We start from the raw sequence: 17311 nt of genomic DNA, 5'->3' as shown, positions 1-17311 counted from the left end.
AATAGTCGGTTTTAGTGCTCCGTGAACCTAGTGTTAACAGATCTCCACCGATCCAGAGGTGTAGAATCACGCTACGGTGGTCGTGACATAACTTTCATTACACCCTGTGCAATTAGATCGCCTCGTTCAAGTTGATCGATCGAGTCCTTCGCGGACGTTCGATTTGTCGCCGCGACGCCCAACAATGTTTAATCTGTTTTGCTGGAAATTCGAGTAACTCGGCGCGGATTGCGCAAGAACCGTGGTATTATGGCGAAGAAATCGAATACCGTGCGCACCGGCGTCCATAAAGATCTCTTGAATCAGGTTTCCGCGATGCGATTTCATATTTCTCGTTCAGCTACGCCCACGATGACATGTAAAGCCGTACGTATTCCGTATTTCGAATAACTTCTCGCGGGCACGTCCCTGGCGACAGCGAGCCCGACCCGAAGGATCCCCGTGTCTCGGTTCATGAGCGTAACGCAGACGTTCGATGCTGTTCGATCCAACTCCGACATGAAACGCCAATTTGGATGCGTCGCGACTGTTCGAGCGAGACACCCGGCTTTCCACCGGTGCGGTGCGGTGTCTTGTCTGATCCGATAAACGTCAGCGGTCCGACGACTGTTAATACGGGACCCGCTTTCAAACTGATTCGCACGAACCGTGCTTCGGAATGAAATTTTCGTCGGTCGTGATATCGCCGGCGAAGTTCGTTCGCTCGACACTCCGTGCGACGCGTTTCGACGAGCCGCTCCCGAGACTTCGTTCGCGCTCCGATCGAGTCTGCCGTCCCGTGACCTCGCTGACACAACGGATCTTGGTCCCCTGACCTTTGCTCCGTTCACGCTCGACGCTAAACCTCCCGCAATTATCGGAATTGTGGGGGGAACGAACGAAGAGACACGAAGAAGAAGTTTGAAGTGAAGTGGATAAGGTGGTATGAAGTAATAGAGACTGTCCTCGCTTCGTTTATTAACAATATCGGTAAGCGCGAATGTCGGTGCAGTGCTGGTGTTGTAGTCTCGGGGGCTTACAATCTTAGAAAAGACAAAAAGGTAGGAGAGAAAAAGAAAAGAGAATAGAAAAGAAAAACTTGAGAAGACAGTGACAGCGGAAAAGAGTGACAAACAGAGGAAGCTAAGAGGTAGGCGAAGCACCGAGACTAACGAAAACCAGAACTCTGGCGACGTTCTCAAGGATGCATTGGAAATTCGTGAAGGGCTGGTAACAGAAGGGCGTAACAGCGTTGGAAAGGAACGAGATATTCTTAGAAGAAATATATGCATTGGCGTACGTGGTGATATCGCCACCACAGAAGTTTCAAAGAAGAGGTTGAAGTTGAGGTTGAGTTCGAAGTTTTTGATGAATGAGACACTGTATTAGAGTGGTCGTTTAGAGTGACTGTGAGAGGGAGTCTGTTTGGGCCGAAGTGTGAAAGAAGAGTGTTTCGGTGACAGGGGTGAAGTGTTTAGGAGCGCCAAGCGCAGGGCGTGCGTTGCCGATTGAGTTTTCCGAATTTATGCGAAACTGATAGAGAATGAGAGTGCAAGAGAGAAAGAGTGAAAGTGGGGCTTGTATAAAAGGGACGAATGCAAGGGATGCTGTGTCAGTCAGTAGAGCGAGTGTGTTAACGAAGCACGGAGTTATTAACACTAGGTTTACGGAGCACCAAAAATGACTATTTCACATTACTTTATAAAAATAACATGAATGTATCGATCAAAGTTTGTAGCCATTTTGTAAGTAATATATACCCAAAGAAATCAATTTGTTAAATAATTGCTCATGCATGTTTACAATCCCAATATTCGCAATTTAAAAATATTAGAATCCGTCATTTTGACGGGTCCCGTAAATCTAGTGTTAACAGTATAAAGGACTATAACGATCACTCCACCCGATGCGTCACACCTAAGACGTAGGAGTTCCTTCAAAATATTCCTACAAAATTATAGATACGTTTTCATACCAAATTCCTTAATTGACTTCTTTATTTCAGCATATATATTATAATGAAAATCGTACAAAGTTGAAGTATTATATATTCAATCTTCTCCCTTCCATAAGACGTTTCAAGTTTATATGTTTTGTGCTGTGCCTAGTATTAATTACCAGCACCAGACGTCGCACGGTGAACTGTTTCTATAAAATAGCTGGAAATAATTAAAACATGGTCGTATCGTGAACAGTGTCGGCAGATCGAGAAAATCGAGGGGAATACAATGTACCCCCTCTCCGATGACCAGAGTAGCACGTGACACGTTGCGCGTGCGCGACAGGGATTGAGTGGGACCCCATGCGGGTCACGTGACCAGTCTACGGTCTTAGTGGGGGACGTTGGACGATGAACGTTGTGCTCATGGTGGTGGAATGGGATAGTGGAAGGGGAAAATTAGGAGAGGAACCAGATACCCTGAGCGACGCTGATCCTGAAATGGATTGGAACGGTATAGATTCAATTAATTGAATAAGTACACAGTTGAAGAGAATTATTGTAATTAGACTGCGGATTTCATGTACACCTATTTATGACAACAATTAGTCGGAGTAAAAGCCTCCGGAGGAATTTCATACTCCGAAAGAACGAGAGTCTGGAAACCGGAAGTGCTCGTCCAGCGATAAAAACAATTTCCTCGGCAGCGGACAACGAGTACCGCTTAAAAAATCCATCGGCGAGAGGAAGATCGCCGTGTATAATCAATCGAAATAATCGTCCCCCGACTGGAACCATCGGTTACACGGTTGCCGCACGTCGGCATTCGGACACCGTTATTTACACTTCCGCTCGGGAAGCTCGAGCAGCAGTGAACCGCGCGGGCGTGTAGGGATGGGGATGAACGAAGGGAAAATTGTAAACAAAAAAGGACTGAACGGTGGGACTCGCGTTATTTACCCGGCTGGCACTTGACACCGGCAGTCTCGTTTCGCCCGGTCGTCGCCGGAACACGGGGGATTCGATTTCGCTTGGCACCGGTGGATGCGGCAGGGCCGCAAGTAAATTACGCCGGCGAAGTAATAAACTAGAGTGCACGGGGGTAGGCAAAGAGAAAGAGGGGACCAGAGAGAGAGAGAGAGAGAGAGTCGACAACGCCGATGCAGGGTGCTTCGCGATGACGCTTCGCGGCGTTTCGTCGCTCGTCTCGATCGCGCTTCGACCGAGTAATCGTCGTGGACTCTCCGAACCTATTCGAGCAGTCGATGACGCTCGCTGCCGACTTTCTCTTGACTCGCGAACCTCCCCGTTTCCGCGATCGAAAACCGTTCCGCGACGGCGAACGAGTCGACAAGCCGAGTAGAAGGGAAAAAACCACGAGCGATCCGGAGAAAGCCGAGTGCAGCGGCGAAAAACGAAGAGAGAGAGAGAGAGAAAGAGAGAAAGAGGGTGCAAAGCAAGAAAAAAGGTATCGAGGAGTTTTCTTCGTGTGCGAGAAGCGGTTCGTTCGGGGGTTAGTCCTTTGACCTTTGAACCGGAAATAAAGACCGAATGGTCCGCGACGACGGCGACCGTTGCACCGACGTGCGGTACACAGACGCGCGCAGTTTGAAGCTATTGGATAGAGACCGAGTGGCTGTTAACGTGTATGCATCGCGCGACAAGACGGCCGTATCGTGCCCAAGGGGGTGAGGAGGGGGTGGCAGACGGAAAAATCCTTTGAAACGGGGGAGAGGAAAATTCATTTTAGCATTTCCAGTCGAAAATCGCACGGCGTATGGGAAAAGGAGTTTCGGCACGCCGAGCCGCACCGCCTGGGATATTGGTTCGCATACACGCGCCTGTGAACTTCGACCGCTGCCGCTACGGCCTCGCGAAAGGAATGTCGCATACCGAGTTGATATTGGCGTGTATTTGAGGCTGTCTTTCGCGAACCACAAACAATTTTCAAAACGCACAACCGCGAATCGCGAATACCGAACGACGGGAATATCGTTACGCTTATCAACGGCCGCCATCTTTGTTCCGACGCGATTCAGCGGTTGAGCGAACGCGATGACGCTTGCGGAACAGTGATGACTCGCTTTTGTCACAGAATTTGTGAACGATTATGTCATTGTCGATCGATCTTGAACCTGTACTGTGTTCAAGCTAACCCTTAAGTGCATAGGTAAACTAAATATTAAGAACATGAATTCATACACGGGGTCCATTGAGGACCCCACTTACCTAATTCCTTGCTAACTTTGATTACAGCAACAATTTATTTCTGTAAACACATTAAACATAACCTAAATATTGACAGAAACAAATGGCTGAACTCTCAGTTCACAAATGGCGCGGCTAAAAATGTTAACACAAAATCCACTCATGCGTTTAAGGGTTAATGGAACCAGCAGGGTCAAAACTGACATCAACACGCGGTTTTAGGGTTCTGTGCGTATCCATCCATTTTTCTGTTGTTTCATTAGATAAGGAAAATTATTTGCATCGTATACAGTGGGTTTGTTCTTGTGTGTACAGTGACTTCTCTGTATATGTCGTCAAGACTTGGATGGTAAACGCCGCTGGCAAGACCCGTGTTGTTGACATATATCGAGAATTCACTGTATCTCCTTTTCAGTTACATAATTAGAAGTATCCTTTATGTAACAGGTTTATTCATTGTGAATGTATCTCCTTTGGCCAACGTGTTAACCCACGTCCATTAAATGAACGAAATCTGTATGTGTTCGTTTCTTGAACATTTGAAATTTAAGAGCGTATAGTGTGTTGCACAATAGTATATTAGGTCATCGCACAAGTTGCGTTGCTTTTTTTTTTTTTAACGTGAATCGTCATTCAGGTAACCAAGGAAGTGTTGCTGCAAGATTTCGCCACGATTAAACTGCGATGTACATACAAGTTGCATTAATTAAAGTCGAGCTTATGCACGTTTAAACGAAGGCTTCCTTAACGGAGAATTTAACTGACGTCTATTGACTCATTTCGAACGGACATTTGAAAATTGACTAATACCGGAGGCGTAAACTCTTACCGAAAGAAATGGAAAAACTGTCGAAATTGTTGGAAAAGATGCTAAACAACGTTCGGAGGATTAAACGTTCCAATCGAGGCGGAAGTGTGTTCGTTCGAAACTCGAAAAATAGAAACATAATCAGAAACGGTACATCGAAATGTTCCGCAGCTGGTTGGAAACACGAATCGCTGCGTCGGCGATTAAAAGTGAATGTATCGTTAATTAATACTTGAAGCTACCGTCAAGATGCGATACGGTTCCACGAGCTGACCTAATTTCCTAATGGCTTGTAACACAAAGAGCATGGAAACTTGTTCAAGAAGTTTGGAATACTAGAAATAGATGAACCCACGTGGCGACGTTCAAGATACGGGTCACGACGGACCCGGAACGGTCTATTAGAGGGTAGGAACACGGACTCGTTCGCGTTCCGTGAAAACTCATTAGCATGCCGCACGCTATCCGCGGCTTGTCAACAAATTAATGCCGCCTTCCGAAAGATTGATTCGCTGTACCAGCACACTCGTGTCATGCAACGTCAACGATGACTCGGGGATTCGGTCTCATGACCCCGCTGCTGCTTCGTAGAAACCCATCGTCATCCTCCGGAGGGAGCGGACATATTTAATACGCGGCGTTAAGCGACTATTTTCATGATGGACTCTGTCGACAGGTGTTTTATAAATTACCGTCGGCTTGGCAAAATAATCGAACGAGCTCGGCTCTCGCCGATAGGGTCTCGTCATCGATCCAACTAAGCAGTGTCTTTGGGAAACATTCCTCGCGGCTAGGGGAGCTTGATGATACCCCTGCTGAATGATCTGATTATAGGGCAACGCTGCAATTTATCCAGCTCTACCACCCTCTGGAAGCGACCTTCGCCCTCTCTTCTTTTCAACTGGCTGTACAGCTCAATCGTCTGGTTGCTTCTTAGCTTGCTGCGCTACTAATAAATATTCGGGGAACAAAAATAACAATTCTAAAATTTTCTACGATAGAAATCATTAATGAACAGTTAATGTCTCCTCGATAACTGTTATCGATGTAACTGATCTTCTTGGATAACTGTTATCGATGTAACTGATCCTCCTGGATAACTGTTATCGATGTAACTGATCCTCCTCGATAACTGTTATCGATGAAGAAAAACTGTTTCGATTGCTCAAAGCAGTTATCAAAAGTTCATCGAAATAAATTTCTCTCGTTGATAACTGTTCTAAGTGATCGAAATGAATTTCTCTCATTGATAACTGTTATAAGTGATCGAAATGAATTTCTCTCATTGATAACTGTTATAAGTGATCGAAATGAATTTCTCTCATTGATAACTGTTATAAGTGATCGAAATGAATTTCTCTCGTTGATAACTGTTATAAGTGATCGAAATGAATTTCTCTCATTGATAACTGTTATAAGTGATCGAAATGAATTTCTCTCATTGATAACTGTTATAAGTGATCGAAATGAATTTCTCTCGTTGATAACTGTTATAAGTGATGGAAATGAATTTCTCTCGTTGATAACTGTTATAAGTGATCGAAATGAATTTCTCTCATTGATAACTGTTATAAGTGATCGAAATGAATTTCTCTCGTTGATAACAGTTATAAGTGATCGAAATGAATTTCTCTCATTGATAAATGTTATAAGTGATCGAAATGAATTTCTCTCGTTGATAACTGTTATAAGTGATCGAAATGAATTTCTCTCATTGATAACTGTTATAAGTGATGGAAATGAATTTCTCTCGTTGATAACTGTTATAAGTGATCGAAATGAATTTCTCTCATTGATAACTGTTATAAGTGATCGAAATGAATTTCTCTCAACGACATTTACCAACAAGAGAACAAATTTTCAGTTACTAATAATCCCTATTTGTAACCAATTCGATTGTAGTCGATGAAATACGTGTTATTCCATGACTTTTCTCTTTTTCGATTATAACAGTTATGGTCCCTGAAAGTATTCTCCACGGCAAATACGGGGTGGGCCGATAAATTATGTCCACCTTAAATATTTCGTACTAACTAGCTGTTAATTAGCGGGTACTTGAACTGATATTCCCGAACCTGAATCTCGTTAGGTTTAGTACATGAGAAGGTCAATACATATTTACTCACAATTCGATACGAGAGGTAGGTCATTCCATTTAAAGAAATCAAGGTGGCCTTGATGTCTCCGAAATTTATAAGGCCATCACCCATATGGGAAATATCGGCATCACTACAATCACAATTTTTTCATATGATTATAAAATACGGAAAATTGAAGACATAGTGTAATAATGTAGAATAATAGCTGTAATACCGGACGCTTTTACGCTCGATGGAATACTTTTCACCTCGTGTAAACAGAATCGTCGAGAAATGCTAAACAGCTTGGCGCGAGCGAGCAGCTAGCTATCATCGCGATGAATATAACAGCGCAGCGCCGTGTAAACGCGCCGTAAAATCTCGAGAAAACCCCACGAAACTATAAGCAGTCGAGCACAATAGTGACTGCGCAAGAAGTTCCATACTCTTCCACCCACGTAGACAGTATTTTCTACATTTATAACCCGGTTGATAAATTGCCCGAATTGTTTCGTCTCTGTATTATTCCGCATAGTCGGCATACTGGCGCGTACGAGGCAAGATTTAGTGGGTACGGGAACGTGGAAGCACAGAAAGAGAGAGAGAGAGAGAGAGAGAGCTCAAGGGGCAGAAAAGATGGTAGACGGGGGTGGCTCGGCGAGAGGGTGGCAACTTCAAAGAACTCCCGTCATGTTCCCGTAGCTGCCCGCCTCCGTTAACATATTTTCGACTTGGCTCGGCCACAGAGTTCCCGCAGTTCTTTTTTGACACGTGTCCCATCTGTTTTCGGTAATCTTCGTGAAATAGGATAGGCGAGGTTAGGCTGGACCCTTTAAACGTATCTCAAGCGTGTCGCGGCGCAATGGTCGATTTTCGGAAAAAGGGCGAAAATCGGTATAGTTTGAAAATCTCATTTGTTCGCGTACAATGGAATTTGAGTACACCTGTTAACACGTCAACTGCCACGTCAGTCACATACGACTGACAGCGACTTTTGACTAGGTTTAGACATTTTTATTGTGTCAGATAAACCGAATTTTATCAGGATCTTTAGAATTCAGAAGGGTTAAGACAGCATCCCCCGTAATACATTTCAAACTTCTAGTTTCGGTTTCATTAATTAAGTTACACTGATTTTCCGAGATTCTCTGGGATTTTTGGCAATTCACGTGCTAATCTTCATGTATCCATTCTTGGCGAATATTGACTCGACATCATCGTCAATCTTTTTTTTTTCTTTTATTTAAGCACTGCACCGAGACAAATTACAGTACACATACATGTACACATTCATGCATACACAGTCCACGCTAAATTAAATCAAATTCGCAGCTTACATTTTTCCACGTCGTCGTCGATTATGACGGGTTTTTCCAATGAAAATCTCATTCGAGCGGGCCACCGTGTATATTCGGGACAGGCGATTAAATGCTGTCAGAAATTCCTTTCTTTCGCTTACTTTAATTAAGTTCCGCGGGTGTGGGATCGGAATTCGTCGCTCGGGCAAGTTTCGGGTATGGGGGGGGGGGGGAAGGGCCTCGAACTGTTCTAGCCCATGGTACGCGAGACAAATCGCGGTTTCAAAATTCTTTCGTGCCGTTTAGATCCATCACCCGGACCGCTTTAATTAATTCCTGATTGCCCTCGCGCCGCGCCGCCGCCGCTTCGTTCGCCGGGCTCTTGTTTAGCTTCGGTCGTCGGTGCGGTCCGGGGGCTCGTTCCCTTGTCAAATATAGAGACTAGGTCAGTTGACCTTCCTGCTCCTTTCTGAACCATGGAAATCCCGGATTAAATGTATTCTCGTTCCGTGTGTACTCTGCGCCGGATGAAAACGGCCGAAGAATCGCGACGATAAAACCGAGACGGATTTGTTTTCCGCACCAAAGAAAATGACAACACCCCCCCCCCCCCCCCTATTAATTCGATCATTTCTATTTAGCAGATAACGTTGATCCATGTACACAGGCTCACGAACGGTACTCGAACGCCCTTTGAAACGGTATAACTTTTTTAAAATTCCATCAAACGACCTGACTGTCTTTTGAGCAATTAGAAGAACTGGTTTTCCTAATGATCTGCAAAAAAGATTTTGAGAAAATTGCGATCGGTAAGAATTACGTGAGGAAATAAAAATGGCACTTTTTACAACTTCTTTATTCCAGCCTGTAACGAAAATTTAAAACATCCGTTTCGTATGAAAATTTCATCGAAATCGATTAATATACACACGAGCTACAAATAGTTAGTGGCATGTATTCGCAAAGGTATCCCCAGATAATTTCAATAATATTAAGATCCCGAGATCTTGTTGGCTGGTCGAGAATTTTTGTTTTTTCGGTTGCAAAAGACAAATTATTCGTTCGTACAGACATTTACGGCCACGTGTAGAACGCAATTGTTCGACCAAAATGCACGTTTTCTTCCGATGTATGGAAAGACATATTTTTGTCGGCGACTGTACGATCGATCCGATGATAACTTTCAACGGGCGCGATTAATAGCCCGGCGTTCGAGCCACTCTTTCAGAAAACTTTCCTTTCTCTGCTGTTCTATCGTACCTGACCCGGAGTCAGTTTACCTTCACAATGTCTTATAATTAATTACAGTCTTCCGCGAGGCGGCGCGGCGCTCTCTTCTGAAGTTTTAAAGCCGGGGCGTCGTTAAGCAAGATAATTACGCTGTTTAATACCACGCGCAGTGACCGGACGTAATCTGCGTGCAAGGCGCCTGATAGATTAGACCAAGTTCTGGTTATTGTCTCGGATTTATTTCGACCGGTCGTTCGACCTCTCTCGGAGAAGCTCCTCGGGCCCGATTAACATCGACTTTTCGAAATTTAACGACTTCGATAATATTCCCAGATGGAACGTTTTCCCGCTCTAAGAGCACCTCCTCTTCTAGAGCTTCAAGTAGGAAATTTATTTCTTCTCGAGTGCCGGCTACTTCACGCTGAGCCCCTCAAGGATATCGGAATTAATCCTTTCGTTCCGAGCGCCGATTATACAGTGATTTCTCTATATATGTCGCCATGGCCTGTATGATAAACGTCGCGGGATTATCCCCACTACCGCGAGGTATACCCCGTGAAGGTCACGAAGCTCGAGAAGCCTCGGACGCCGAGGAGTGTAAACATAACGCGAGTATGTCTCCTGGACGATACATGTCGCTGGCAAGACCCGTGTTGTTGACATAGATCGAGTATTCGACATCTAGTGTTCGAGCGCCAACTATGGCGCTATTTCCACTTTTTAAATAATGTTTAGAAAAGTGAAAACGAAATCGTCCACGCGATTAGATTCGATCTCGATTAACCCTTCAATTAAGAGTCTCAATGAATTCCGTTTCGTTTCCTTAGACTGTAGTAAAATTTTTACGTCTTCTTCGAAGAAACTTCGTTTCAGAAATTTCTGTGGGGGAATTGAGGATTAAAGGGGATTTTCTTTAGAATTTTTATTTTGACCAAGTCCTTTAGAAAAATGTTTCGTATTAACGAAGTAATAGCGAACATTTACCTCGTAATGATAAAACGAGAAGAAACAATAAACTGCCAGTGACATTTCTTTCTGGATAAAACTGTCTTTATGACTGCTTTGGAATTCGTACTCTTTAGAAAGGTCGGATTAATTATATTTAATGCGCTGTTTACAGTCATTAAGTTCAGCGCACGGTTTTAAAAGTGGTATTCATCATCGAAAGAGTGAAGTTTTCCAAACTTAATGCGCATGTTCAGCAAACATTCATGTCGTCATTCGTGTCATTCGAGTCATTCGTGACCCGTCGCGGTGGAGGTAAGCTCGAGCGACCGTCATTATGTACAATTTTATTTCCATATAAGATGACGCTTTTTATTCCGAAATAAAATTTTATTCCTCTTCTTCTTCTCCATCCGAAATACGACGAAAGCTAGTCCCGAGCCATCGTCTTATATCGAATGAAAACTGTTGTGAAATATCGGTGCGAGGGTTTTTAATATTTGTTACATTAACGATAAAAATTAGTGTATGAATTTCGGTATACGTCAATAGAATAGTGAACCGTTTTTATCCTACTGAAATTGGTACAAGAAGAAACTGTGTATTAGATTTGCATAAAGATCAGCTATCTCTTATAAAAAAAACTGAATACTTCTAATTCCAGTTATAGTCACAATAATTAAGAACGTGACTTGATTTTCATATTTTACAGGAAACCCCAGTAACCACGTTTTACACTTGTCAACAAATTTAAGCCAATTTCAACATCGCCTATCGTCGAACATTTCCACGTTTTTCATACACAGAAAAAAAAAATATTAAATCAAAGCTGGAACATTAAATTCCTACCGGAACACACGAAACGAAACATTTCAAAACATTTCACCGCGCTCCTACAACAACGAAAAAAAAAAAAAAAATGAAAACCAATCTTGAAAACGCCGTCTGAAACAGAAAAATCCCCTTTCAAACGTTCCGATCTCGCGTTTTGAAAAAAAAAAAAAATATTTCGAAGCGGAGAGGATTTCGTGGCTCGAGCTGCGCCACTCGTTGCGCAGCGTGTTCCGAAGTGCTATCCAAGTTCGTCGCAAATGGCGCGGGAAAACTTCGACGGCGGCGTCCTGAAACGGAAGTTTGAGTGACGCTTACATACACGTGAACTCGCGATACCAATCCATTCGCAGCTGTAATGTTAATTGAATTTACGTCGAGCCCGTTTCCTTTTTCCCTGTCGCCTCGTTCCGAAAAACTTGTCACGCGCAATGTCCGTGCTCGAATTCGGCGCAAGAACGAAATCCGATCTGTGCTCGTTTCGCGCTGCATTAATTACAGCGAGTTCTCGATATATGTCAACAACACGGGTCTTGCCAATGACATGTATCGTCCAGGACACATACCCGTGTTATGTTCACCTCGAGCTTCGTGGCTCCTCGCGAGTACCCGGCGGTAGTGGGGATAATTCCGCGACGTTTATCGTCCAGGCCTGGGCGACATATATAGAGAAATCACTGTGTTCCGTGTACCGGCGACTTTTCTTCGAACTTTTCGCGATGATCGACAACACGTTGTCTTCCTGGAGATTAGGTATTAAAACAGTGGAAACTTCGCTGGTTCCGCGGCACGATTAAATTGTGTAAGCGGCGCAAACTTCCTTCGCGGTTGTTCCCGGCGTAAGAACCCGAGCCTTGACATATGCAGTTGGAAACTAATATTCGGTATCCGATCCTTTATCTCCCCCCACCCTTTCGCACCCCTCCACCTCCGTCTGTAATTACTGCTGCCACAAATCCTGGCCCGAGATACACCTAATGTTCTGCCCCGGTAAAACCAGACAGACACATTAACTGAAATTAATGCTTGATGCCATTGCTGAACACGCCGAGTTTCCACCGTGATAATGTAACTCTGCTGTGTTTACATATTGCGACGCTGCAAAGAGGTCTGCGAGGGAAGAATTGAACACCGAGAAACAAAATGTATAGGTGAACAAAGGTTTGGTGTGACGTAGCCCAAAGGATAAAGCGCAGCTTGAAGTACGTGCGTTTTCGTTGATTAAATTAAACATTAAATATTCGATTCAACTTGGAACACCATGCGGGAACATGATCAATAAAGGCTGTAAAGAAACGAGAATTTCTTTACGAAGAAAATAATACATTTATAAATAGTAATTGGTTAATAAAAATGCACGCCTGCGAGGGCACGTCAAGCGTAATGTAATGACATTCGTTATTTTTCACAACGTGACACCTCCACCGGAAATTAATTTTTCCAAATTGACGTCCGTTGGATTTTGGTGGTGTGACATGTTAATTTTTCGTTCTCTTTTATAAGGACCTACCGAAATGCTTCGACCAACGATGCAAGCAATTTTAGCGATTCTGCGAATGATTTTTTCCATTACGAACGCGTTCAATGAAATCGCTCGAACTCGCATTTTCACTTCAACTGTGTCGAACGAATGCTACGAAACAATCAGAGCAAAAACTAGTTGCACAAATCAAGACTTCGATTGCTAAAGGTTCGAGCAACCATTGAAAAGAGTACTTTGCATAAGGATCGGCTTCAGTTCGCTCGAAACAAATCGAAATGCAATTCTATTGTTCTGTTAATAATATCTCTGCATCGGAGAAATTCTAGATACATAATCAATTGGAATTTTCTTTTTCTTTCAGGTAAGGATTAATTAACGACGAGGAAGTTCTAATCGTTGTGCAGGCCACGAAGAAAACCGTTCGCCAAGGGGTAAAGAAAACCTTACATTTTTATGAAATTATTGTTGCTCTCAATTGCCTCCGAAATTATAAATCGGAAGCATACGCTGTGGAGCATGACTATGTCACAACGGCGCTCGTCATTATAAAAGTTATTCCAAAACAAAGTAGTTCCATAAAAAAGAACATCCTGTATATGCGGATTCGCTGCATCATCAAACTCGATTTTCTCTTTTCGTCACGATTTTCGGTACACCCTGTACTGTAATTTCTCTATATATGTCGCGAATGCCTGGATGATAAACGTCGCGGAATTATCCCCACTACCGAGGGGTATACCCCGTGAGGGACCGCGAAACTCGAGAGGCCTCGGAAGCCGAGGAGTGTAAACATCTCCTGGACGATATATGTCATTGGCAAGACCCGTGTTGTTGACATATATCGAGAATTCACTGTATACACGAAACTTAAATATTTTCTATACGCTAAGTTCCTTATTTATGATACTTTCTCGTGCACTTGGTTGTCCTGAATGATTCTTCGAAAGTTGAAAAATCTGAAAAATACAGACGCATTTATGAAATGTCAGAAAGAAAACAAATGCAACGTTAACAGAAGTCAATCAAAGAAAACATGAAGCCATCTATTAGCGAAAACCGAAATTACTTTCTTGCCAACCTAATAGAATTATAGGCGAGAGGTTGGGCCAAGGACGTTAGAGGAATGGCCGAAAGGCGTGGATCGGGGTTGATTTTTCAACAGGATGGCTCGCATCCTCGTAACACGAGGCTATTTATGCGTCGTTCTTCTTAACGGAGCCGCCTTCTACGTGCAGAAGCAAGTCTCGGGGGATGCTCCTATCGAACGTAGAAATTTTACCGAACGTTCGATTCCGCCGATCTCAAATATCATTGATCTGATCTATAAACCCGCGCATTTTCTTCCCGCTGCTGGGCCGCGGCATATTTCTCTTTTACTGCAGCCAGATTTCAGCCGGATACACGTTACTTCCCGTCGGAGATTATCCGTCGCCGCCCTGCCTCGGCGCGTCTCTTACGAGGATCCACCGCGCGTCACGCGGCCTCTGAAATAAAAGTCACGGCTCGAGATTTTCCTGTCCGGGGATCCGATCTGTTCCCCGTAATTGCTTTCCGCAGAGATCTCCCTCTACCCCCTCCACAATTCCATGGAATCGCTCGCTTCGCCACGAAATTCCTTACGGTGTTCGTGCTCGGGACTCGCTGCATAAACAGAGTTCCACGGGATTTTTTCATGGGACCTCGCGCGTTAAGGGGGCCGGCAGGCAGTTGGCCTTGACTGTCACGCTATGTTACGCTCTGGCTTTTTTTCTAGACATTTTACGTCTTAAATAAGTAAGTAATCAATTAAAAATGCATACCACCGTGTTTGTGCATGTCTGTATCTTCTGACGTCATACTTGCTTCAGAATTCGAATTTTCTGCCGAATATTACAAATTACTCCACGACGAGGTAGAAATTCGCAATTTGGGCTCCATACAGACGTAGATTGGACTTTTCGGAAACACAATTGACCACTTCTAAACTGCTCGTTGCGATACTCAAGCGGCAGTTTGTCTAGATTTTGACCCTTGCATACGTATATGGATTTCAAACCATGCCGGCCCCGTTAGTAAGCGTTTTTCTAGCTAATAATAAGTATCAGGAAGAAGATAACAATTTTTCAAATTGACACGTGTTCGGTGTCCCCTATAATACAGGCCTGGGCAACTTCTTCCCCGCCGTCGCTGCGCGACCCCCACTACCAGTGCGCAGGTTCCCCCTCCACTGGCCACTTCACGTTACCCTACCGTGCTTTCGTCTCTCCTGGAGACAACCTTCTCCCACATTCCATAGGAGCATGGTGGGGGGTCGCAGGAGTGGGGAGAGGACTCGCGCGTGGCTCGCGGGCCACCAGTTGCCCGGGCCTGGTGTAGTAGATGCATCATCGTTCTTGCGAAAGCGATAAAAATTGGGCACACTGAATTCTGCGACAGCATCGAGTCAAAACGATCCGTCGTTCGCTCAGCAAGGGTTAATAGGAGAAGAAATGATTGTGCATTCGACTAGCAGTTGTGTGTGTCTGTTGCTGCTTGCGACCTTTCGGACGCGAAGTACTCGTTTGTTATGGATGAGGCGTCCGGGAGTCGCAGCGAGGTTATACACAGAGATAGACGCGATATTTTAATGGCAAGAAGTTTACTGGATAAGCAAGATAAGCAAGTCGTAATCCGTTATACAGTAACCACCGAAGCAGAGAGCGCCGCGCTCAAAGTCCGACTAGGTCACCCTGCTACTGTAATCTTTTATTTACCTGTTTATTTATTTATATTTATCCCTGCAAACGCAGCCGCTCAAGAGTTGCTTCCTCCTTTACGCTTCCAACTCTTTTGTTTATTTATGTATCTATTGGGTTGGCTCGCAAGTCCTCTCGCTTGTTTTAAGCGAACTTTACTGTCAAAGTTTTGTTACGTATACGTTGTCTATCATCTTAACCCTTTCAAGACGGCATTCGTACCAAACACTAGCGAACGGACTGGTACACATTGAAACCAGAAAAAAAATAATGCAAAACAGAAGAGTCAGTCTTTTTCGAAGCACTGATGGTACATACGAGTACCAATCGGCTCGAAAGGGTTAAAGCGTTGCTCCTCCTGTTTCAAATCCAACGATCTAATCCCAGATTTATAAGATCAATTGAACAATATTTAATATTTTTATTTGAAATTGTATGTATTGAAATTTGTAGACATCCGAATACTGTTAATCTTTTGTTCGAACCCTTTTTTCCTCAGATTATCGGAAACCCTTGAAAAATCGTGGCGATTGTGGAGTACGTGCACCGAAAAGTTCACTTTTACACGTAAATTATGTTAAAATGATGTAAATTATTATTTTAATACAAAATACGTAGATCATAAAATGTTGTAATAAGTAGATATGTATTTGAAGAATATTTTTAAATTATTACCATTAACTTTCATCAGAAAATATAGTCGGTGTCTTCCTCAACTTCTAAACGCTAATACTAAATTAGCTATAAAACGTCAATCCGGACAAATCCGGAACCAAACTTTATTAGCTTGGAGTCACGAATCTCTACCGAATATAATGAGACCAGAAAGACCATCGGGACTCACTCAGAACCACAATAAAATCGTTAATGAACTCTTATAATTGTAAAAATAATTTCTGAATTATCGATCATATACAAATATTAATAACTTTATAAATAAGTATAATAAGAAAATGAAAACAGTCTGAAAGTGTAGTCCACACTTACCTAAAAGGTATCCATACTGCAAAAAATTACGCAGCTTTTTTAAATCATGTAAAAATCACTGATAAATGTACGATATGTTATAGCACGATTGGAAAGGCAATACAAGTCAGAATCTCTTGACTTTCGATTAAGTTTAGAGATTCATAAACTTATTTGTTCTCCACACATTCAACAACTTCGAGCAATAAAAAAATTGCCGTTCACGTTAAATTTTTCAAATTGACTTTTTCCCGTCTTTTCGGCCCAAATAGCCCACAGTGCGACGTCTATATTTAGAGCGAAGTCTGGATGAAGTGGCAGGAATAGCGGGCTCATAATCGGGTCAGCGGAGCGTGATTATAGGAAAAGAGCTCTCTCTCTCTCTCTCTCTCTCCATTTGTGATTCTGTTGGGTCGTTCGCCGATAAATTCTGCAAGACGGTCGAATGAATAGTGCACACGCTTGCCAAATTTCCAGGGGACCCGGGAACGGAGTGGAACTACTTGGAACAATTTGTTCCGGGCCTGTCGCGATCGGATCGTCGCCGAGATTTTCGCTTCTGGATTTTCCCGGGGCCGTGGCCGCGGGAACTTGCGAAACTTTTCGGGAGGCTGCCGGACGTATCCCCCGGTAGCAGCCGAATGCCACGCCGAGTGGAAAGTTTCAATAAGATTCGCGGTCCTGCGTAAAGCAGCCGAAGCCCGAGCCCCGCGCACGCGAAGATGGAGGCGAATGCGAGGGCTGGTTGCTCGCGTGGAAACTTACACGATCGCCGAATCGAATTTCCGATCCCCTATCCCGCAATGTCGCCGGATGCCGGAGCACCGTCCTG

General features: G+C 43.7%; 1 protein-coding gene across 2 annotated transcripts in view; it reads left to right on the top strand.

The window, feature by feature from the left end:
- Positions 1–17311, top strand: part of Kek5 (leucine-rich repeat, immunoglobulin-like domain-containing kekkon 5 protein) — a 710928-nt gene that overhangs the window by 138950 nt on the left and 554667 nt on the right. Inside the window, exon 2 of one of the 2 annotated variants that reach the window (XM_076790901.1) lies at positions 13161–13230. The exons of the other annotated variant lie outside the window; for it this stretch is intronic. The gene's annotated coding sequence lies outside the window, so the exon portion shown is untranslated. The remainder of the gene's footprint in view (positions 1–13160; positions 13231–17311) is intronic. 2 annotated transcript variants of the gene reach the window in all.

Source organism: Halictus rubicundus, chromosome 7 (genome assembly GCF_050948215.1).
Source record: "Halictus rubicundus isolate RS-2024b chromosome 7, iyHalRubi1_principal, whole genome shotgun sequence".
NCBI lineage: Eukaryota > Metazoa > Arthropoda > Insecta > Hymenoptera > Halictidae > Halictus > Halictus rubicundus.
Note: the sequence above shows the minus strand (reverse complement) of the source record. Positions and strands in the feature narration are given on the sequence as shown.